The sequence below is a fragment of the Triticum aestivum genome, chromosome 7D, assembly GCF_018294505.1.
Source record: "Triticum aestivum cultivar Chinese Spring chromosome 7D, IWGSC CS RefSeq v2.1, whole genome shotgun sequence".
Classification (NCBI taxonomy): domain Eukaryota; kingdom Viridiplantae; phylum Streptophyta; class Magnoliopsida; order Poales; family Poaceae; genus Triticum; species Triticum aestivum.
Genome location: NC_057814.1, coordinates 294,837,073 through 294,846,211, shown reverse-complemented (window position 1 = coordinate 294,846,211; position 9,139 = coordinate 294,837,073).

Genomic DNA, 9,139 nt, shown 5'->3' with positions numbered 1-9,139 from the left:
TCTTCTATGCTGTCCTCCGCCATTATAGGTTGCAAGCTCTCCATCTCGATCCCAGCTCCATTCTTCTCTTGTCGATCTTCGCCTTCTACTGTGAGGCGTATGTCGGCGTGATGCCGTCCGTGGCTCTGCTATGCCAGTTCTTCTTCCTCCGCATCAACGACGGTCGCACCTTCGGGTGCGCAAACTTCATCGCGGCCGGCAAGGCCAACACGATCTCAGAGGCTGGGAAGAAGGCCGATGGCTTCATGGGCAAGTGGGTCATGATGGACGCGAAGTGCGTCCACTCACGCTTGAGGCTGCCGACGGAGATGCCCCAGTCTGACGAGGGGTGGTCTCGCGGGAAGCTTACTGATGACCGGGCGATGTCGGTGCTGGAGAAGATGAACGCCGACCTGAAGCCAGGCAACGCGAAGGCGGCGAAGCTGACAGGGGCCATGCTCCTGAGGGAGTTCCTGATGCTGCGGGTGGCTCCACTCCAGGCGCGTTCGCGCCTCTTGTGGACGCTTGGGGGCGAAGAAGACAAGCTTCGCCTGAGTCCAGGAGCCTTGTCCGATGAGGAGCTAGCTGTAGCTCTCCGCCTCTTGGTCGGGGACGACCAAAAGTATCCACCGAGCGCCATCGTTCCCTTGTTCCGTCGCAAGGACGGGGCGCAGGTTGCGGCCGCCATGCCCACCTTTGATGGGCGCGGGCTGCTGCCGCCGGCGCCCCTTGTGGTCCCGAAGGCGACGGCGCTGGTGGACGTGTCTTCTGGCGACTCCCGCAAGGAGGAGGAGGAGGAGGAAGACGAGGAGCGCGACTCAGAGGTGACCCCCGAGGATATGGGGGAGACCTCCCCCATGCTCAAGGCCGACATCCTCCGCACCCTACCAGACGATGACGACGAGGCCGATGCCCTCCAGAGGGGGGAGCCTCCCGTGATCCCGACGCGGGGCAGGTCGGCGCTGATCTTCCGAGATGCTGCATCCTTCTCCGACGCCGCCTGGGGCTGCTTCTGACCCATCTGCTGCCCCTCCTTCGGCTCCTGGAGCCCGCGCGCCCGTGCCCCAGGCTTTGAGGCTCTTAGGCTTCAAGCTTACGAAGCGGAAGGACTACGCTGCGGTAGACCAGTAAGTGCTCTTGTCCTACTTTGTTCTTGCTTATGCCGTTGATCCTTGATGCTACTCTGTTGTGCAATTAGGCCGATGCCCGCGGCGAAGAAGAGGAAGGAGGAAGCGGTGGTGCTGCCCGAGACCAATCCGCGTGTTGTGGCCGCGTCTCCCTCCGTGGAGAAGGGCAGCATTGGCGCTCGCGCCTCTCCGGCTCGATCATCCTCGCGAGGCCTGAGGGAGCATCCTCGGGAGGAGTCGGCCCTCATGGCCCCGCTGGCTCCAGCGGCGCCGGTGTCTAGTTCGGCTGCTGAGATCCCCAAAGCTCAGGAGCCCCCAGGCTCCTAGGCTATGGTAACGATGCCGCCTCCTCCTCCTTCTGCTGCACCGCTGGTTCCAGGTCCTTCTGCCTCCCCTAACGTCTTGGAGCGCGCTCTTTCTGAGATGACCCAGCTACGGGAAGATCTTCAGGGCGCCGACCCCCACCTGGTAGCTGGGCGCCTGGAGCTGGTCTCTGGTTGGCTTCATTCTGACGTGTCCGTTCGGGCGGCGCTGAGCCAAGCCGCGGCGACCTCCGAGAAGGAGAAGCAGGCCACCACCCGGGCAGCGGCCGCTCGCGAGGCGACGCTGAAGGATGCCGAGGCCGCCCAGGATCGCTGCCGGGTGCTGGAGGCCGAGCTGAAGACCCTGCGCAACGAGCGTGTGGAAGAAGCCCGCAGCCGCAAGGCGGAGGAGGAGAAGATGAAGGCCCGAGAGGACGCCATCAAGGGTCACGACGCCGAGCTGGAGGAGTTGGCGAAAGCACAGGCCGTGGAACGCAGCCGGCTGAAGAAGCTGGAGCAGAAGGTGGAGGCGGAGAAGGCTGATCTTGACGCCAAGGCGAAGGTCCTGGCTGAGGACCGCGAGGCCTTCAAGCTCCTCGAGGTGAGGTCTCGGACGGCCCTGCAGTCGCTCTACGAGAAGGTCTTGGAGCAGCCGCTGGCCGCCAGCAACGAGGGCCCCGCCCAGCTGCTTCCTTATCTGGTTGATGCGCTTGAGGACGTCGTGAGCGGTATCGGCCCCATGGCAGAGGGGGAAGCCCGCATTCTTTCCTCAGCCACGCTGACGCGCGTCTTCAGCTACCTCCAACTTCGCGATCCCGTCGCCCTCCTTGACGAGCTGCTGGAGCCTATGGACGACGAGCACTGCGTAGCCGCCTCCGCAGCCGTGAAGAGCCAGGTGGAGGCCCTGCTGGAGAAGTTCCGCGCCTTCGACCAGTGGTGCTACTGATCCCGCCACTCCGGCAGGTGGTGCAGGTGAAGGTGACGCCACCAAGGAAGGCATCCCTTGCGGGCGACAGCGGTGTCCAAGGATGACTTTCTTGCGGCTCTTTTCCTGTTTGAACTCCTGCAACATGTACCGTGCCTCGTGGAGGCATTTAAACTTGCGTTTGGTATTGGAGAACAATATGTTTTGTAATATTTGCTTTGAACTTTTGCGATTTCCTTCCCATTTGGTTTACGTTCTACGTCGGCAGAGCCCGACCCCGCGCATACCTCAGCCGCCGTTGGGTCGTCCGGATCACCAGGACGAGACCAAGGAGTGAGGGCTACGTGGCTAGTTAAGCTCCTGAGTTGCGATGCTCAGGAGTCCCCCTTAACGTGCAAACAACTTACGGGAAGGAGATGCAGGGGTAGGTCTAGCGTTATATGTCGGCAGAGCCCGGCCCCGTGCATACCTCAGCCGCCGTTGGGTCGTCCGGATCACCAGGACGAGACCAAGGAGTGAGGGACTACGTGGCTAGTTAGGCTCCTGAGTCGCGATGCTCAGGAGTCCCCCTTGACGCTCAAATGACCCTCCTACCTCTGCCCTCACCGAGGCTCGGCTCGGGAGGGGCGCGCGACGACCAGGTCTGGGGGACCTGGCTGGCTGGCATACGCTTGGGCGTGACCCGAGCGCAGCCCCCCCACCCAGCCCCCTCGCGCGACTCTCCCGAGGGGAGGTGTTGCGATGAGGCCAGACACTGAGCTCGAGGGCTCCCTGAGGTTGATACGACCGTGAGGCCGCCCTCAGTTGTTTATCACCAGCGCGGAGCATGGCGCTTCCGCACTTGCACGGGCATAGCCACTCCTCGGTAGTGTCAACAGCCAGCGCGGAGCATGGTGCTTCCGCTAGTACCTGGGAGGGGACTCCCTACTGCGGAGAGCCCCCGGGGCATGTACAGCCCCGCCCTGACACGTGGCTTACACGACAGGGCTAGACGAGGTGTGTCTCAGAACTCGTGAGCCAGCGCGATACTCAAGAGGCCCTACCTCAAGGCGGGTTGTGCCTGGTCTTGACTCTTGATGGTTGCGGTGGTTCTGCGAGATGGTTAGACAACCTGCGCCGAGTGAATGTCCCGAGGCTATGGCATGAGAAGGCCAAGCACCAACGACCCCAGGAGGTGACCTGAACGGGGCCGGCCCGCCAGACAGAGCTCAGTCGTTGGATTTATTGGCGCTGCAGGGATGGGCCCGAGCGCAGACGCCGTGCCTAGCCTTCTTATGCGAAGGATCGTGAAGAAGGACGATCGGCGCGCGGCTCCCATGGTGGGTGACAATCAAGCAGGTAGTAACCATACATAAATTATGCATGGAAAGTGAATGAGATTAGGTAAACTCAAGAACGATACATGCCACTGGGCCGGACCCGAGCGGCTTGGGGATGGTGCAGCCCGAGGGGCACCCTCAGCAGAGTAAGCTAAAGACATAAAAGGATACATGCCGCAGGGATAGACCCACGCGGCCTGGGAATGATGCAACTCGAGGGGCACTCCCAGCTGAATAAACTTGGAAAATGTCACCTGGTTCTATTGTCGAAGGGATGTTGGGGCAGCTGAAGATGCGTGGTGAAGGGGTTGCTCCTCACGAGCCACTGGGACCCTGAGCCTCGGGAGGCTCTGGGGGTCCAGGTGGTTCCTTGAGGACCGTCTCCATCTCCGTCAGGACTGCGTGATGTCTGGCCTCCTGAGCCTCCAGGATGCCCCGCAGGTTGAGCTGGAAGGCGGACGCCACGCTTGGCAGGCCAAATGGCATGCGAACGTAGCTGTGAGGTGGGCCCTCGCAGCATCCCACGCGCGAAGGACAGAAGAGTTCCTGAGATGCGGCCCTGTTGAGCCCTGGGATGTCGACGCGGACGCGCAGCCCGCCATCCTCGCCTGGATGGGGAGCCGCGCTACGTGAGCGGCGATCGCCGCACATGGCTCTTGCATCCTGCAGTTCCTGAGTGTTCTTGGCAATGAACTCCTGAGCGCTGGGCGCTCCTCGCCTGGTGTCCTCCTGAGAGAAAGGTGCTGCGAAGCACGCCTCCACGTGGTGCCCGAGTGCATTCCTCATGATGTTGGCAAGGTCTGAGGCCCTCCAGAAGAGAGCCCCCGAGCCCTACCCGAGGAGGGCGCCGGGCGCGCTTTCCTATGCGAGGGAGGGAGGCGCCCCAGGCGCGGGCGCCGATCCTGACGTGGCTCCACTTGAGGCGCCGCTCCCCTAAGGCCCTGCGCGGAGTAGCTCCTTCTTCTTCTTGGGGACGACCTCAGGAGGGTACTGCGCTGCATTACTGTCGGGGTCTTCGATTGATGCTGCTTGGGAGGCGCGCTCGAGGGAGCACACCATGTCTCTTTCTTCGCAGGGGACTGTGATGATCCCGCTGCTCCCTGGCATCTTGAGGACGTTGTAGCCGTGGTGTGTCACTGCCATGAACTTGGCCAGGGCCGGATACCCGAGAATGGCGTTGTCCGGCAGACGAATGTGGGCGACGTCGAAGTCGATGAGCTCGGTGCGGTAGTTGTCGCGCTGTCCGAAGGTGACAGGGAGGCGGACCTGCCCTATCAGGGTGGTGGAGCCGTAGGTTACTCCCGAGAAAGGCTTGGTAGGGTGAAGCTGATCGTATGGCACTTGAAGGCTGTCAAACATCTTGACGGACAAGACGTTAAGCCATGCGCCACCGTCGATGAGGGTCTTGGTGACTTGCACGTTGCTGATGACGGGCGAGCAAAGCATCGGGAGGGCGCCAGCGGTGGCCGCGCACTTGAGTTAGTCTGCTGAGCTGAAAGTGATTACGCACTTGGACCACCTGAGCAGGCGCGTGGCCTCGAGCCTGGGGAGGACTGCGTTCACCTCGCGAGCAAACTGCTTGAAGATGCGCTGAGAGGCTGGGGCCTGAGCTCCGCCCAAGATGCAGGCGATAGCGCACGACTCTTGGAAGCCCCCAACCCCCTCGTCCTGATGGTGGTCGTTGTTCCTTCTTGGCGGTGGTGGCAGCGGAGGAAGGCTAGCATTGCCCTGGGGGCGGTCCTCGCGAGCCTGATCCCTCCAGGCGCCCTCACGAGGTTGGTTCAGCTAGCGGTCCTCACGAGGTCGGTCGCGCCACTCCTGGCGGGGGCCGCGGTCGTCCCAGCGTCCTCCGCCATGTCCTCCTCCCCGGCCGTAGCCCTGGACGGGGCGGTAGCGCAGGAGCTCGCGTGCCATGAGCAGCGTGGCCTGCGCATCCGTGGGAGCACGACGAGTGTGAGACGACGAGCCGGCCAGAGTCAGCGACGGAGTGGCGGTGCGGCCGTCCCGCCGCACCGAGGGGTGCAGCGAGGATGCTTGCTGCTCGTTTCCCGCCGGGCCGGTGGCGGCGTTGGCGGCAGGTGACGGGGAGCGACGGGGAGGCCCGCCGACAGGAGCGGTCTGAGCGACGCGGGCGGCGAGGGCGGCCCAACGCTCAGCGCGGGCTCGACGAGCGTCCGCCATGGATGCGACGGAGCGATGGGACGTGGATCGACGGACGGAAAGCTTCGGCGCACCCCTACCTGGCGCACCAAATGTCGGATTTCGGGTTCAGGCAAAACACTTGAGGTTCGAACACTGGGGTGCGCACGAAGATCTCCCCCTGCCTAATCACGCCCTCAGCCTCATCGCGATCTCAAGGCCTAGCTCAACGAACCCGCAACACAAAAGACACGAGGTTTATACTGGTTCGGGCCACCGTTGTGGTGTAATAGCCTACTCCAGTGTGGTGTGGTGGATTGCCTCTTGGGCTGATGATGAACAGTACAAGGGAAGAATAGCCTCCTGAGGAGAGGTGTTCTTGTGCTTGGTGAGTGTGAGGATGATGTGCACCAGTTCAGGCTCCCCCCTCCTATGGTGGTGGCTAGTGCTATTTATAGAGGCCTGGTCCTCTCCCCAAATATTGAGCAGGAAGGGAGCCAACAACGGCCAAATTCGAAGGGAGACAACTAGTACAAGTTATCCTGACTAAAGGTGGTCTTCGCCTGCCAAAGGCTCTGGTGGTGACGCTGTCTTAGGCTCCACAGTGACCTCCATCCTGCCGTCCTGCTGATCTTTGTCTCGTTGCACCAATATGGTAACCTTTGCCTAATGCCTCGGGACTCCTCGCCTGCGCTTGCCCCTTTAGCACCGAAGAGGAAACGAGGACACTGCGCGCGCTGGCGCCCGCCTGGCTCCAGTCGTCATGGCTTGCGTCACTGGAACCTCGCGAGGTGTCCCTTGCCTTGATCTCTCTGCCCCTCGCGAGCCAGCCTAGTGAGGCCGCTCCCGAGGAGGTCTTGTGTTGTCCACCTCACGAGGCTCGGCCCCTCGCGAGCGTCTTGAGTGTTTGTTGGTGAAGATGGGCCTTACAGGGCCGCTGGCGGAGCCACGCCGTGGGCCGCAGGCAGGCAAGTCTAGGGACCCCCGTTCCCAGGACGCTGACAAAAGTTCGAAAAGAATTTGGGAATAGCTCCGGGAAAATTAGAAGAGTCAGGTAAGATCCTGGAAAAAGACCTGTGGGTTAGGGCCCTCTTGAAAGGGGGGATTGCACCGGTTGAATTAAATGGCTTGAATGAGATAACAACCTCGAAATAACTTGAACGGATTGGGAATGAAAACACGAATCTCCTGAGATATATTCAGTACTCCAGAACAAATGAATGGCGAGAAGTGGATGGTTAAGAGGTGCACCGGCATGAGAAAACATTTGAAACGAGGAAAGGAATATGATCAACATTGAAAGCTTGAATCGAATCCACCGGAGAAGAAAAGAGAACAAAGAATGATGCACCTATAGCTCCTGAGCATCTTCACAAGAAATCACCAGGCAAAACTTGAAACAAAAGACTGAATAGACTTCACATGAATAAGAGGATACTTGATTAATAATTCTGGCTCCATGAAGAGAAAGGGCGGGAGGGTGGGAAAACAAAGGCAACTTGGGTCGGATGAAACGAGCACCGTTGAGAAAAAACTTAGAATTGATCTTGCGAATGTTGGAATGATCGGATGCACTTGAAGAGAAGCACGCCGGTTGGAAAAAAATTGACATGACAACCTCAGTGATCAAGAAGGATTAGTATTCACATATAAATATGATAACATCGCTTAGAAAGGTATGGAATCAACACTTGACTTCGAAGCAACTTGAATGCCACAACTCAAAAGCAAAACAAAGGATTGAAGGAATGAATTCCAAAGTTAGCATTACACAACCATTAAGGTGAGAAGCCACTTAGATAAAGGTTGATGAATGAAACAACAAGGTACGACTGGAACAAATAAGTGGTAAGGATTACCCAATCACATACCAAATATCTGCGGGGAAAATAACTAGAGCTACTTGAATTCCCACCTATAAACTCCCGAAACTTTCTAGTTATGCAATCTGGTGTTGGGGATATAGGGGAAGCAATATATCTCACCCAACTAAACAATCCCTACATCCAGCTGTATCCATCCGTCAACACATAACCAAGAAAAATCCGGAAATCGTGTACCTCAACCTTCGAAAAACATCCATTATACGAGCTATGGCAATACTCCTGAATTCCCTCCCTAGTACTAGGTGGCGTCGAGGTTATCTCACCACTAACTGCATAAAAGAGATTTTCGATGTCGGCGAACTCAGGTATTCCAGAACTGCAACGATAAAATTGTGACGACAACACCTCGGAGTTCAACTCCCCGGGACACTTCCACAACCCCTAAATGTCAGGAGGCACAAAGAACAATGTTCTCGTCACAAGAATATCGGAACAATCCCATGATACCCGCGTGATCCTAAATCTTTTTAGTGAAATTTGAGGAGTGGAAAGACAAAACATCAACGTCAGGAGGCCTCACCAGAGCGACGAAGGGACTGAGGAGTAAAAAGAATCCTACTCTCTTATATATATAATCCTAAGGCTAAAAACATTTTGTTCTAGACTCAACAACGTCAGCGATTCGATCAAGCAGGGGCTCCTAAGTCGGGGATGGCTCTGATACCAACTTGTAACGCTCATGATGCGGCTATATCTCCCATGTGTCGAGGCACGACTTAGAGGCATAACCGCATTGTGGTTTTGTCGCAAGAAGGGTCATCTTCACACAATCCCATGTAATGAACAAGAAAGGGATAAATAGAGTTAGCTTACAATTGCCACTTCACACAATGCTCAACTAAGTTCATAGATCATTCAGAGTACACACATAGTCCGACTACGGACAAATCCAAATGAAAAGAAGATAACCCCAAATGCTAGATCCCCAATCGTCCCAACTGGGCTCCACTACTGATCATCAGGAAACGAAACATAGTAACGGACAAGGTCCTCGTCGAACTCCCACTTGAGTTCGGTAGCATCACCTGCACTGTTATCATCGGCACCTACAACTGTTTTGGTAGTATCTGTGAGTCACGCGGACTCAGCAATCTCAAAACCCGCAAGATCAAGACTATTTAAGCTTATGGGTAGGATGAGGTAATGAGATGGAGTTGCAGCAAGCGCTAAGCAAAATATGGTGGCTAACATACACAAATAAGAGTAAGATGAGAAGCTACGCAACGGTCGTGAAGCTAGAAGTGATCAAGAAGTGATCCTGAACTACTTACGTTCAAACATAACCCAAACCTTGTTCACATCCCAGACTCCGCCAAAAACAGACCATCACGGCTACACACGCAGTTGATGCATTTTAGTTAAGTCAAGTGTCAAGTTCTCTACAACCAGATATTAACGAATTCCCCTCTGCCACATAACCGCGGGCACGGCTCTCAAAAGATTATACCCTGCAGGGGTGTCC